The 14822-nt window shown below is 37.1% G+C and overlaps 1 pseudogene; it reads left to right on the forward strand.

The window, feature by feature from the left end:
* Positions 1–14533, forward strand: part of LOC110148023 (mediator of RNA polymerase II transcription subunit 6-like) — a 29209-nt pseudogene extending 14676 nt beyond the window's left edge.
* The last annotated feature ends 289 nt before the right edge of the window (positions 14534–14822 follow it).

The following is a 14822-nucleotide window of genomic DNA, read 5'->3' on the forward strand; positions in this document are numbered from 1 at the left end:
AAGACTAACTCAAAAGAATGTATGAAGTCCAAATGGTGGAGGAGAAAATGCTATAAATGTTACACCTCTCAAAATTAAGAACCAAAAATATCATCATAGGCAATAAATGAATAAATGAATAAAGTGCAAAACTAAAACATTTCTAGAAAAAACAGGAGAAAATGTAGGTGACCTTAGGTCTGGTTATACATTTTTAGATATAACATCAGAAATATGAGTCATGAAAACAAAAGTTGATAAGATGGACTTATTAAAAGTAAACAAAAAAAATTGCTTTGTAAAAGACAAGGTTAAGTGAATGAAAAGGAAAGGAAAAGGTGAAAATAATTTCAGAGTCCTCATATCTTATAGAGGATTTGTAGCCAAAATATGTGAAGGACTTCTAGAATTCAGCAATAAGCGAATAAACAATCCAGATTAAAAATGGGCATAAGAGATTGCTCACCCAAGAAGGTAAACAAATTATAAACAAGCACGTGAAAAGATGTTCAGCATCTTGTATCACTGTTGTTGTTTAGTCGGTGAGTTGTGTCTGACTCTTTTGTAACCCCATGGATTGTAGCCCGCCAGTCTCCTCTGTCCTTGGGATTTCCTAGGTAAGAATACTGGAGTGGGTTGCCATTTCCTTCTCCAGGGGATCTTCCTGACCTAGAGATTCAACCTGTGTCTTGTGCATTGATAGGTGGATTCTTTACCACTGAGCCACCAGAAAAACGGCCCTGAGTCCTTAGGGTTTTACAAATTAAAGCAGCAATGAAATATAATGAAAAACTATTACCTTGGTACCAAAAAAAAACCCCTGCCATTATAAATTGCTGGCGTGCATGTAGATTAGTAGGAACTCTCTTCATTGCTGATGAGAATAAAAAATGGTACAGGTACTTTGAAAGACAGTTTGACCCTTTCTATTTGTCTACTTTCTTTTTTAAATGTTGATGTACTTACTTTTGGCTGCGCTGGGTCTTCCTGGCTGTGCGGGCTTTTATCTAGCTGTGGTGAGCTGGGGCTACTCCAGAGTGTGGTGTGCGAGCTTCTCGTTGCAGGGGCTTCTCTTGTTGCGGAGCCCAGGCTGTGGGCTGCACAGGCTTCAGTACTTGAGGGATGTGGGCTCAATAGTTGCAGTTCCTGGGCTCTGGAGACGCAGTAATTGTGGCACACAGGCTTAGGTGCGCAGCGGCATGTGGGATCTTCCCGTGTCAGAGATCCTGTATCGCTAGGTGGATTCTTTACCCCTGAGCCGCCAGGGAAGCCCATTTGACCATTTCTTACAGAGATAAACATAGCTTTTCCTTATGAATCAGCAACCACTCATCTAGATCTTTACATTATTGACTTGAAAAATGTATGCTCACACAAAACTCTGTACATTTGTAGCAACTGTATTTTGTAAGTTTTTGTCTGCACTGTGTGGCATGTAGGATCTTAGTTCCCCAGTCTGAAACTGAACCCAAGCCCCCTGCAGTGGAAGCACAGATTCTTAACCTCTGGACCACCAGGGAAGTCCGTGGTAACTTTATGCACAATTGAAAAAAATCTCTAAGCAACCAGGATGTGCTTCAATAGACTGAATTAATAAACAAACATTGGGTCATCCATACTACAGAATTCAGGAATGAAAAGAAATTAGGCATTCCACCATCAATAACCATTAAAGAATATTAAATATATATTGTATCTGTTTAAAAAATGAAGCCTTGAATAAAGTTAATGGAGAGATGACTGTATATGTTGTAGATAATATAATGTTCTATAAATCAACATGAAGAAAAGCACCTCAATAGCATAAGTGATCAAAATATAAAAATATATGATGAGGCAATTCACATAAGAGTAAACCCAAATGGCTACCATGTTTACGAATATCCAATTTCATTAACAATAAAAAAAAGTAAGTGAAACCAACAATGGAAAATTACTTTATGCTGAAAAGTTTGATGTTCTCTTGAGCAGGCAGTGATGAATGGCTGCTGGGACTCCTCTACACTGCCAGTGAGAATGTAGGCTGTTACCTCCATCAAACAATGTGGGAGAGCATGCTAGTAGTTTTTACTGAAGTAAACATACACAGTACTGGCCATCCAGTACTGTCTACTACCCCTGTATGAACCTTACGGAGATTTTTCACAGATATATGAAGAGACACATACGAGGATGTTCCTTACAGTGTTACTCAGAGTGCCGAGCATTTGGAAAAGGAAACTTGGCCATCCAGCACGGGAAAAGTATACGTATAAAGGACAGTGGATGCAAACAAGGGTGCTAAGCACCTGTTAGAAGAAACAGAGTATATTTAGCAGCTTGACAGATCTTAAAACTCAAGTGTTGGGTAAGAAAAAAGAAGAAACAGAATGCCATTAGGTAGATAAAAATTTCATGCGCACAAAATAGCAATTCTTAGTTTGCAAGAATACATAATTCATACTATCTTGGTTTGAGAACCTCGCAAAACAGAGCCAGAAGTGAGTTGTCAGTCCTAATTATTTACTGGAAGTTACAAGTCCAGGGAAAACAGAAGTGAGGTGGAGAAGAAGATGCTAAAGCAGAGTGATGCGTTACTGCTGTGGCCACTGCTGTATGGTGAGCTACGAAAAGATACAGCTTGTCTCTCCTGTGTCTTGTGCACACGCTTGGCCATGTGAGATATTTCTGGACAGATTCTGTGGAAGAATAACGCTTTAGAAAAGTCAACAGAAGGTTGGAATAAAGAGGGAATTTGTTGATCTCGTCTCCTGTCTCCATTGGTCAAAATCCTTGCCACAGGGAAATAATTCCACTTCAATTTAAGGTTGAGAAAGGTAGTTGGCTCTTTAGGAAGTCAGCCCCTGGTGGCACATTGTGGAGTGGCAGGAGAGTTTAAAAACCCCAAGCTTCAGGTGAAGGATGCGCATTGACACTCATGGGCTCCTGGATCCAGCCACGTCCAAGGTAGAGCAAGCAGGCAAGATCCAGGAAAACTGATTGTGAAAACTGTCATATATGACACACATATGGTAAAAAAGGTACACATGAAACATATCAAAATGTTTGTCTCTGCTGGGAGAACAGAAAAGAGAAATGTCGATAAAAGGGAATAAATAAAACAAGAGAGTACTTGCTGGGTGTAAGGATGACAATGGGGAATCGGAGTTTAATTAACTTCACTTCTTTACCTAAATTCAAAAAGATAAGGTGATGGAGAAAGTTCAGTAGACTGTTTCATAATATCAGCAGATAAGTGAGGCGTGCATGCATGTTCAGTCATATCTGACTCTGCTACCCCACAGACTGTAGTCTGCCAGGCTCCTCTGTCCATGGGATTCTCCAGGCAAGAATACTGGAGTGGGTAGGTATTTCCTCCTCCAGGGGATCTTCTTGACCCATGGATGGAGCCTGCATTTCCTGCATTGGCAGGTGGATTTTTTATTTTTATTTTTTTTTTACCACTGAGCCACCTGGGAAGCCCAAATAAGTGGGGCATGAGATCCTAAATCTCTTTACCTGTTCAATTATTGGACAAGCACAAGATTGGGTATTGTGGTTGAAGATAAATCATTTCCCCCCCCTTTTTAATGGAGAAAACGAAATCAATATTGGTTTTGTTTAATTAAAACTGTGAATAAAAATGGGATAAAAGTAGCATTTCCTATGTTACAGATGTTATCAAGAGTACTGAGAAGGGCCAAGTAGGATTTGTATGTATCCATAAATCCAAATGGAGAGGAATGATTTGCTAACGCCTTGCCAAAGGTGGAGCTTCCCAGGTGGCTCAGTGGTAAAGAATCCGCCTGCCAATGCAAGAGACGCAAAAGACACGGGTTTAATCCCTGGGTCGGGATCCCCTGTGTTTAATTTAGAAAAGTGTTATTTATTAAGTACAAATCCTGGAGGTCTTGAGTCAGCAAGATGCTATCTCTGTGAAAGAGAAATGCTGAATATTTGAGGAAACAGTGCATATGTCCCTTTCAGATTCCCATGTTGAAGCCCTAACTCCCAGTGTGACGGTGTTAGGAGGTGGGGCCCTTGGGAGGTGATTAGATTTACATGAGATCACGAGGGTGGGGCTTCCCAGGATGGTATTAGCGCCTTTCTAAGAAGAGGAAGAGACGTTAGTGATTTTTCTCTCTCTGCCAAGTGAGGATACTGTGAGACGTTTGTCTGCCAACCAGGAAGAAAGCCTCGTCAAGAACTGAACCTTCCAGTACCTTGATTTGGACTTCTCAGAACTGTGAAACATCAGTTCCTGTTGTCTAAGCCTCCCAGGCTATGGTGCTTTGTTACGGCAGCCTGAGGAGCAGACTAAGACAATGTGTTAGGTCCCCTTTGCCTGGGAATTACAGGAACAACTCCAACAAGCTTGAATTCTTTGAGAAGAGAATAGACATTTCCTTCGTACCTTACAAGTTGAGAGGTGCAGTTAGTCTCGTTGCCGAACATAATCTCAAGCACTGTCAGGAGTTTAGTGTCTGGCTTCATGCTCTCTCCCTTTTCACTTTCTTGTCACAGCTTCTGTCATCGTGCTGACTCTCTCTCCAGTTTTTCTTTGCCAGCACTCTGAACTTTTAACTGTACAATAGCACAGCGTAAAAGTTGAAAGAGAAAGCTGCGGCTCTGTCTCAAGTTGAGGAAATTCCAGAGAAGAGCTCTGTGATCAGAATCTCAGCTTTGTAGCCACAGAGTGGGGCTTGAGGCATGTGAGAATGAAATGGAATGAGTGAGGAGTGAAAGTGAGTCTTCAGATGAAGATTAGGGCAGTATAACCAGGAGGCAGAAATAAAAGCTGGTCAGAGGTTTAAAAAAAAGAAATTAAGATTCCCTAGTGTTTGCAAATACTTAACAAAGAGTAATTTGGGGGATTTTAGAATAAGAAATTAAAGTTCCAGGGATTTCTTGAGAAGTCTCCAAATGAAATTATAAAGATATATGTTATAATTCCCATAACATATATCTTTCATAATAATAAATGATTATAATAATAAAAAATTAATCATTTTTCTGTGATAGAAATCTATGATAGAAAGTTTTGGAGTTTTTCTATTAAAATATACAGTATTAACAGATGCATGATTTGTTATCAACATTTTGTTGAGATTATAAGTTTCAATATCATGTACACATGATCAGTATCTGATTAGTATATTTTGTGATAGATGGGAAGATGATTATAAAATGCCTACTAGAAGTCATTTTACAAATTGAAAAATAACATCACAAAAATTTGTCACGCTCAAATGAAGTTTTAAAACGTCTAAAACATGGATTGCCATATCCTTTAGTTTTGATCTTGACAAAAATTCTAGATGTAGAAAAATGCCTTCCAGTTTGCAGTAAAATTGGTTGAAATACCAAGTATCTAAAACACATTTACTTTGGGCATTTGAATACAAATTGTTTTATATAAACAAAAAAGTTTGTTTTTGTTTAATGATTAAGGTAAGTATTTTGTGTGCTTGCCAATTTTGATATTGATATTGTTTTTTGCTAATTCATATTTTAGATCAAATTTCCATTTTATGTGCACATCTTTTCTTTTCATTTCTTCTGCTAATGGGTTATAAAGAAGAATCAAATATAGCCAACTTGCAAAACTGGAGAATGCCAGTGGTCATTTTTACATGATATGCAAACACAGCAGCATTAATATATTTCAGCAAAGATAACATCTCTACACATGATCGTGTGTCAAGGTAGTTAATTTAAGGTTTCTTTTGCATGCAAACTCATTATTTCTTGGAATCCTATTTCTTGGATTAGTATGAAGTATCCTTTGAGTATGAACTTGCTAATATGTATTTTATTTGCAAGAAACAATGCATTGCTGTTAGCAGCAGACAGGGTCTCAGTACACACAAGTAACATACCAGTGGCTACAAGTGAGAGGGACTGAGAGGGACTGATTACATCACGAACACATTCCTTTCCTAAGCAGTTCTTATCCTGGTTTCAAGAAATGTTGGTCATAAACTTCTACTTCTCTTGCAGCCTGTTTTTGTTTTTTCTTTTTAAAGTGTGCTTCAACTTGACCTCTGTGGATTCTTTCAAAGCACGAACATTTCTGTGTTGATAGTTAAGCTTTAGTTCTCTCGGGAGTGTTATAATTTCCTATTTCCTTATTTCTCAATTCATTTTTTCTCAGAACTCAGGATTAGGAAGAACATAAATTTTCTAAGGGGTATCACTAAGGGATCCCCAGGTGAATACACTAAATTTTGCTGAATCCCTTAAATACCTCATCTCAAAAAAAAAAAAATTGTTTGATTCTGAAAGATGCGATGACTTTTCACATTATCAAGGGAGACTGTGTTCACAAAACAACCTCATAGCTGGTTGTTCATCCTTTCTCTTCCGCTAATAACCTGTCCCTTCAATCCCAATTGCTATCAGTGAGGGGAAGAGCTGCTCTTTAGGGCAACTTAAGCTCATAAGGAAATTGTATTCAACGCGTGGATCTCTTCACCCTGGAGATAAAATAATGTCTATTTTATATTGTATATTAAAACTGATTTTGATAAAACAGCACACATTTGATCATTGACTTCTGTAAGATATGAAAATACAAGAAAAATAGATCTAAGAGCAAGTATAAAATTTTAAAAGCAATAAAATATCTACTGTTGTTGTGTTGTTTGTATTTAGTCGCTAAGTCATGTCTGACTCTTTGTGACCCCATGCACAGTAGCTTGCCAGGCTCCTCTGTGGATTTCCCAGGCAAGAATACTAAAGGGTATTGCCATTTCCTTCTCCAGGGGATCTTCCCGGCCCAGGGGTCGAACCCATGTTTCCTGCTTAGCAGGCTGCTTCTTTACCACTGAACCACCTAGGAAGCTCAAAATATCTATTAGTGTCTCCTTATCTTTTATTTTGTTTCTTCTTTTATATTAGAGGATGCCACAATCTAAATGCTTGACTGAAACAGTTCTTCTAACTTGTTATTTAACATTTTTATTATTTAACATTTATTTATATATTTTTTAACATTTTTTTCAGTTATTTCAATCAGTCCTTTCTTCAAGCAATAATTAAATTGTTAATACAATGTTTGTTCTGCTGTTCAGCTAATCTGCGTTTTGTGCTTCATTTGTGTCTGGACTTCCAAATTGTACATGCTCTGTGATAATTTTCTTTTCTGTTCAAAACAAATAGATGTTTTCAAAAGATCTTTCTCCTTCCCAAATTCAGATCTGGAGCTCTACAAACCAAAATCAGGATATGGTTACCTGGGTAACTGGGATTCCATGCAGGATTCTCTTACATCTATATCCTTGATTTTTTTTTTTCTTAATCAATAGTTAATTCCTTTAAAAAAATCATTTTTTGGAGCATGGGCATTGCCAATAGCCTAAATGCTTTACAATTCTCAATCCATAGTTCAACCTCTGTGCTTTCCTCCCATGGAGTTAAATTGGTGTCCAGAACACAAACCAAAGACACACAGTGCTACAGCAGTGAAAGGTTATAAAATCAATCAACAAGCTGTGGGGAAAGGTCAGTAATATTACAATTATTAAAAAGTACATTTTCTTTGGGGATCAGAAATAAAGATCCTCAATGAAGAACTAATGAAGCTGAAGTTTGCTCTTCTCTGTTTACACGTTCCAGGTACTCTCTGACCTTCAGAAATTGTACATTGTCTCAGATCCTGCACAGCAATTTTAATTTTCTTGAATTGCAGCAGAGCTATGCTCCTGTTCTGTTTGTCCGTATACTTAGATTTATTAAAGTCGCGTGTTTCAAATATGTCTTTCCCTTCTCTTGGTTCTGCAATTTTCAGGTGGTTGTAAACACTTTTTAAAAATACATGAAAACAAGTAAAATGCTGAGCTTGGCTCTTAATCTCCTTTTTTTCTAGAGTTGTTATCTGAGATCAGTTACTAGCAACTGGAAAGGTGCATAGAAATATGGGTTCAAAATGACCAATGATTATGTCTATCTGCCTGAGAGAGGTTTTAGAGATTGAATTGAAGGATCTGGAGGAGTACTTGGCATATTTCAGCATTATTTTCCTCTGGTATTTTTTGGACCATATATTTTGAGATTTTTATATCAAGCTTTAGAGAGTGTAATATATTTTTCCAACTGTTACAGCAAACATAATTTAAAATAAATAAAAACACTATGGAGTACAAGTTTGAAAATCCTGCATGTAAGTGTTCAATATCATCATACTGATTAGCATTGCATACACAAAACCAGAAGAAATCTTCCTAGCTTACCAACTCAAAGATGAAATTTTCCAGTAGATAGTTCAAGAAGATAGGACAGAATAGAAACAATTCTAGCATGTATGTTCTGTAAAAGACAAGGTAGCATAGTGAAACGCACTTTTTAAATACACTGGTAAGTAATAGAGAAATCAAGTATTTTGAGCCCAGTTCTTCCCTACATACAACAGCAGAATATACCAATATGTTTTTTTCTAAATTATCAGACTTTATGAGAACCACTGAAAGACCCTGATCCTAGAGAAGCAGGAAAAAAAAGTGGGGATAGACATGTATGCACTGCTGTATGTGAAATGGACAACCAGCAAGGACCTGCGATGGAGCACAGGGAACTTTTCTCAATGCTCTGGGGCTGTCTGGGTGGGAGGGGAGTCTGGGGGAGAATTGATAAGTGCACTTGTTATGGTTGAATCCCTTCGCTGTCTACCTGAAACTATCACAACACTGTCAATCCACTATACTCTGAAACAAAATTGAAAAGTTAAAAAAAATTTAAAAAAAAAATTGAGGTAAACCCTGTTATTGTTCCAGCTTGCTGACTTACAGCACAAGGAGGAGGAAACATAGACTCTGGTGGATTCCTGAAATTGAAAAGGCAGAGTTGAAAATCCAGTGAGACAGAAAGACAGGTAACAGGACAATGTACCAGAGGAGAGAGGGCTACACAGACAAAAAGCGAACAGGGTCCCTCTCACGCATGCAGCCGAACACTAGGCAGCCCCCTCAGGACCTGTGCCACACATGGGAGGAAAACACTCAAAGTCAGGGAAAGAGCCAGAAGTGCTGAGAGGAGAGCAGCCTTGGTGCCAACACTGCTCCACAGTCAGACTGAAAAGCATCACAGTTCATGGAGCATTGGGTAATACACTCAGAAGTGTTTTGCTTTACTATTGAAATAGAAAGACGTTTACTCCTTGGAAGAAAAGTTATGACCAACCTAGACAGCATATTAAAAAGCAGAGACGTTACTTTGCCAGGGAAGGTCCTTCTAGTCAAGGCTATGGTTTTTCCAGTAGTCATCTATGGATGTGAGAGTTGGACTATAAAGAAAGCTGAACGATGAAGAATTAGTGCTTTTGAACCATAGTGCTGGAGAAGACTCTTGAGATCCAAGAGTCTTGGACTGCAAGGAGATCCAACCAGTCCATCCTAAAGGAAATCAGTCCTGACTGTTCATTGGAAAGACTGATGTTGAAGCTGAAACTCCAATAATTTGGTCACCTGATGCGAAGAGCTGACTCACTTGAAAAGACCCTGATGCTGGGAAATATTGAAGGCAGGAGGAGAAGGGGATGACAGAGGATGACATGGCAGGATGGCATCACCGACTCAATGGACATGGGTTTGGGTAGACTCTGAAGTTGGTGATAGACAGGGAGGCCTGGTGTGCCACAGTCCATGGGGTCACAATGAATTGGACAGGAGTGAATGATTGAACTAAACTGACTGACTGAACTCAATGGAATAAAATTTGAACATGGAAATGCCTAGTAAGGGCTTCCCTGGTACCTCAGTTGTAAAGAATCTGCCAGTGGAGTTGGGTTCGATCTCTGGGTTGGGAAGATCCCCTGGAGTAGGAAGTGGTAACCTACTCCAGTGTTCTTGCCTGGAAAATCCCATGGTCAGAGGAGCCTGGTGGGCTACAGCCCATGGGGTCACAGGACTTCGCAACTAAGCAACAACAATGCCTAGTAAGATAGATGGGAAAGGAAAAATTATTTTTTTCCCAGTAGTTTAAGAACAAAGCTCAATAATCCTTTAAGGAATATAAACAGATCCAGCTCTCAACAAGAGGAAATTCATGAAATATGGCATCAATTAAAAACTGATACATGTATAGAAACAGGAATACCCAAATTATTAAAAAGGAAAATCAATCATCAGAACCCACCCGGAACTCTTGCATAGGCTAGAAATAGCAGAAAGACATATTCAGACAATTATTATAACTGCACCCTGTATGTTCAAAAAATTAAGTAGAAACATGACAATATTGATACTTTTAGAAAGACTAAAATTGAACTTGAGAGGTGAAAACTAAAATATGTGAGGTGAAAAATATACTGAACAGAATTAATGGTGTGGTCAGTACAAGATTACAACTTGGTAATTTTATCCCCATCTATTTAACTTTTCTAGTTATGGGTTTCTTTGAGTTCATGTCAAAGTCTAAGATGACTGCTTTGAATTTGGGGCCAAAAGAAGAATACAAGGTAAAATGGCAAAACAACACTTGCAGACAAGTCAGCTTCCTTTAAGATTTACCCACAAGCGTCACAAAACTTTTCTCCTTATATCTCATTGTCCAGAACTTTAAAAAAAGAAAAGTTACCCATGTTTGCACAGTAGGCAAGAAAACGTAATATTTTATTCCAAGTGAACAGCAAAATGTGTAGCTGACAATTAGAGAAATAAAAATGAGCTTTACAGGTTTAAGAAAAAATAGAATTAGTGCTTCAATAGAACTAATATTTTAGTTGAAATTCTTAGTGTTTTGGGGAGATATCTATTTGTAGTATAGATTAAAGTTGAAAGGTCAAATGTAATGAGAAATAAATAGATTGTTGCCTTTTTAGATTAGAGAGAAAAGCCTTAAATTACTTGATTCAGTGATTCATGAATAGTAGGCATTCAGTTAATATTTGATGAATGAATGAATAATTTCCTATAAAACATATTCTTACTAAGCATTAAGAATTTCATTAGTGTCAGTCATGATAGGCTTATGTTTTTGTGCAAAACCTTTCACTTGGGATCCTCTACTGTGGTTGCAAAAGATCTGGAGACTACAAAGCACATTTCTGTTAATAAAGTTTTTCTATTTGAAATAATTCAAAGGAAACTCATATATTTGGTTTAATGAAACATATCATATTTATGTTTGTCATTCTCTGCTTTTCATCTCCTCTTGAAAGCAAAATTCAGTTTGAACAGTATTAATTCAGCCACAACATGGCATTTCCCTGATAAACTTGAACTAGGCAGAGAACATAAAAGCCTCAAGGTACATTTTTATATAATAGGACACTCTGTTCCTTGGTTTGCAAATCTTCCTGACTTAGTGATGGTACCTCTCACAATTCCCCAGACCTTACAGACAAGTCTTAGGAATTCAGTTCTGAGAAGCAACAGTCTAGTGCATATATTTTTCTTTTGACAAATCCTTGCTCAGAGGATTTCTGAGCAAGTCTCAGAGGGATTTGTCGTAATACGCTTGTTCCTCTTGGGTAGGTCAGTTGTGTAAGAAACTATTCCAAAGGATAACTGCGGAACATAGTTGAGAATATTCTAGCAGCAAAGACTTCAGTTTGCTAGAATGCTATCAAATAAATGAGACTCACTTAAATGTAAAAATTAACAGAAATGGATTACAAAATCCACTTCATTGGCCCATTAGCAATCCAAAGATCACTCAATAAGCATCTAAAATTATTATTTTTCACTAAGCTGGTTTTCCCTTTCAAAGAGCTTTCTAAGAAAAGCAGTAAATTTTCTTATCTGTCCTTTCTATGTGCATCTTGATATTTCAAAACAACAGGGATGTTTTGGAACATCACTAAATGTTTCAAGACATCCACCTATTTTAAGTGATATTCTTTTGCTCATTTTACATTCCTCACTTAGTGTAGTTTGTAAGACAGAAGTCAGCATTTGGACCCAGAGAGTTGTGAGACTGTGCCAGTAACTAAGCTATTAGTTGTCAGCTTCAAACTCACTCTTTGTAATGCTGGGGCTAGGACTCCACCATCTGCATTCAGTTTCTCCAGCTTCTTTCTTTTAGCCCCTGATCATCTGGGGCCCTGGAAAGAGACTCAAAAGCAGGAAGAGGGAGGGCATACTTCTTCTCAATCACAACTTTCTTCTGTTTTTTTTTTTTTTTGGCTCCCAGTCTTAACACTGTCATTCCAGCAATGCTTCACTACAACAGGAGCAATTTGTTTATAGCAGCAATTAACTACAGTTTGAAAGGTTTTCTGCTTTTAACTATACTTCTCTTAATAAACCAGCCTCATAACCCTTCAAGTAATTTAGCACCTGCCAGCTGATGTCCTTCACAGAGGTCTGTCCCCTAGCCCCTAAGGTCTCTCTTTGAACTAATAGACAACAATCCCCACTGATAAGACCTACTACTTAATGTAAGTTCAGCTCTCAGGAGTTCTCCACCAAGTGTCTTAATTTTAATAATTCCAACCTTTTCCATTTTCCTCCAGTGACTAAGGCTTGTGGCTGTGTCCTGTAGCTGTTCATCATGTAAAACCTTAGTGTTGCCTTTCAAATTTTCAGGCTTTCAATACTTGGTCAATAATTGCTTATCTTAAATTCTCTGTTAAAATAACCGATATGATTTCTTTCTTATGACTGCACTCTAGTTAACCATGCTTTGTGATCACCAAACTTAGAATAATTGCCATATTTATGATCAAAGTGTTATCTAAGGCTAATTTTTTCAAAACATTGATTTGGCACCTAGTAGAGGTACACGTGTTGTGCTGGGCGCTGCAAAGAATTCAGAGAATCATTAGCTATAACTTCAGCTGCAAGTGTTTAGGCAATTTTACATTATAGAAACTGGATATGTGTGTAATAATTATAAAACATTAAGTACTTTGTGATTATTATGAAGAATGAGCTTTAGAAAAGTTCAGAGAAGGAAATTAATGTCTTTGGAAATCAGAATATATCTGAAGAATTTTAATAAGGCTAAATGATAGTAGCTGAAACTTAAAAGATGTTTATAAGGGAAACTAAAAATATGGTTGATAGACATGGGGAAAAATAACATGAACTGGGGAGAATATCAGAAGAGTTTGCATAAATGCATCAATATTTGGTAGGAACAGAGACTTTGAAAAACATCGTAGTGGGAAATAAAATTCACAGGGAAGTCTATTGTGAGATAGTAGATCTTTAATGACTGTTTAAGAATTTGAGGGTTTCTCCTACAAGTAACACAGAACAATGACTGGAAGGGAGAAACAAAAATAGAATATTTTAAATTCATCATACCATGGATGTAATAGTATAAAACTATTTGAAGGTAGATTGCAATAAGTTAAAGCTATATACTGTAACTGTTCAAGAAATCACTGAAAAAAGAAAAAAATAATAGAGCTAATAAACCTATGGCAGAGGTTAAAAATGGAAAAATCAAATTTGGGTCTAAAAAAGATATAAAATTAAAAATGAAATAGCATATGAGATTAATAGAAAACAATAATATGAAAAATTTAAATCCAACTGTTCCAATAAACACATTTTAAAATAAATTGAATATGCCTACCAATTAAAAGACACAATCTATTGGAAGTAAAAGCTCCAGTTATATGCTGTCAACAAGAACATATTAATTACAAATTGCAGATAGAGTTAAAGGAAAAGTATAGATAAAAAGGAATGCTATACCATGCTTATATTTATCAAAGAAAATTGGAGTGGCTATATATTTGAAAAGTAGATTTCAGAACAAAGAATTTTATAAGGAATAAGAAGAATCATTTCACAGTAATAAGGAATTGATTCATAAAGAGAGTATAATGATCTCAAATGTTTATGCAGCTAATAATATAATTTCAGTATATACAATGTAGAATCTGATAGAACATCAAGGAGAAATATATGAAAATTCTGCACTTTTGTCAACAATAAATAGAACACTATTGACCACTTTGACTTAATCAACATTTATAGGACTCTTCACCCCAAGACAGCAGCATATATATTTTCTTCAAGAATACATGAAATGTTTTTCGGAGTTATGGCGGCGGTGGATATCCAAGTCAGATGGTTGGAGTGGAATACATCCTTTTACATGCTCAAGAGCCCATTCTTTTTATCATTCGGAAGCAACAGCGGCAGTCCCCTACTCAAGTTATCCCACTGGCTGATTACTATATTATTGCTGGAGTGATCTATCAGGCACCAGACTTGGGGTCAGTTACAAACTCTAGAGTGCTTACTGCAGTGCATGCATCCAGTCAGCTTTTGATGAAGCTATGTCATACTGTTGATATCACCCTTCCAAAGGGTATTGGTGGCACTTCAAAGATCACGAAGAGCAAGATAAAGTCAAACCTAAAATCAAAAGGAAAGAAGAACCAAGCCCTATTTTCCAGAGACAGCATGTGGATGCTTTACTCCTAGATCTTAGACAAAAATTTCCACCCAAATTTGTGCAGGAAAAGTCTGGAGAAAATCCTGTCCCAGTGGATCAGACAAAGAAAGAGGCAGAACCTCTACCAGAGACTGTAAAATCTGAGGAGAAGGAGACCGCAAAGAATGTGCAACAGACAGTGGGCACTAAAGGCCCACCTGAAAAATGAATGAGACTTCAATGAGTATTGGAGAAGAGAAGCTGGCAAGACTCCTCTTGTCCACATTTTACCTCATTACTGTGACAGGCTCTTGAACTTTAAAATTCTTTGTCACAATCATTTGTATAGAATGTGCTTATTCTTTAAGAAAGGATGTAAGGATGCTCATGCTTTCAACCTAAATATTTTTAATGTATCTTTTGTAACCTTTTCCCTTCTGGACTTAAGCAGCTTCCTGTCTCACCTGTTTACTGCTATATATGTTTAAAAACAAAATAAAGGTATTTTTAATATTAAAAAAAAAGAATACATG

Source organism: Odocoileus virginianus, chromosome 32 (assembly GCF_023699985.2).
Source record: "Odocoileus virginianus isolate 20LAN1187 ecotype Illinois chromosome 32, Ovbor_1.2, whole genome shotgun sequence".
Taxonomy (NCBI): Eukaryota; Metazoa; Chordata; class Mammalia; order Artiodactyla; family Cervidae; genus Odocoileus; species Odocoileus virginianus.